Genomic DNA, 677 nt, shown 5'->3' on the forward strand with positions numbered 1-677 from the left:
ACCCACAGTCCGATGAGATAGTAAAAAAGTACAACTGGACACTGGGACAGGAATTGGCAAAGTTTTGTTATAGCCGCCAAGATGACTGGGATGTCTTACTCCCTCCACTGTTGATGGCCTATAGGACAGCAGAGCTTGAAGCCACTGGATACACTCCATCAAAGTTGATGTTTGGCAGGGAACTTCAGTTGTCAGTGGATCTGTTAACAGGACGCCCACCTTATGAAGAGTTGCCTGAAAATGTGTCAGAGTTTGTGAAAGTGTTATCAGAAAGGATGGATGATATTCACCATCAAGTGCATTCAAACTTGAAAACGTCTGCTGATTCGATGAAGTTATCTTATGATAAGAGATCTACTGAAGTCAGCTTTGTACCAGGAGACAAGATGTGATTGTATAATCCCAGGAAGACCAAAGGGAAGTCTCCTAAGTTGTCTTCTCCATGGGAAGGCCCATATGACATAATGGGTCGTCTCTCAGACGTGACTTTCCAGGTAAAATCTGGTCGACGAGGTAAGCCAAAGGTGGTGCATGCCAACAGGTTTTGGCGTTATCATGGTCCTGGACATTTCAGTTGGAACGAAGTGGACAACAGAACAAATGACGCTGCTGAAGACGTGCCACCTGAAGAAGCCACCGTCGAAGAAGAAACTCTACTCAGTTTTGAGAAGGGAATC

The sequence above is a fragment of the Limulus polyphemus genome, unplaced genomic scaffold (genome assembly GCF_000517525.1).
Source record: "Limulus polyphemus unplaced genomic scaffold, Limulus_polyphemus-2.1.2 Scaffold3372, whole genome shotgun sequence".
Classification (NCBI taxonomy): domain Eukaryota; kingdom Metazoa; phylum Arthropoda; class Merostomata; order Xiphosura; family Limulidae; genus Limulus; species Limulus polyphemus.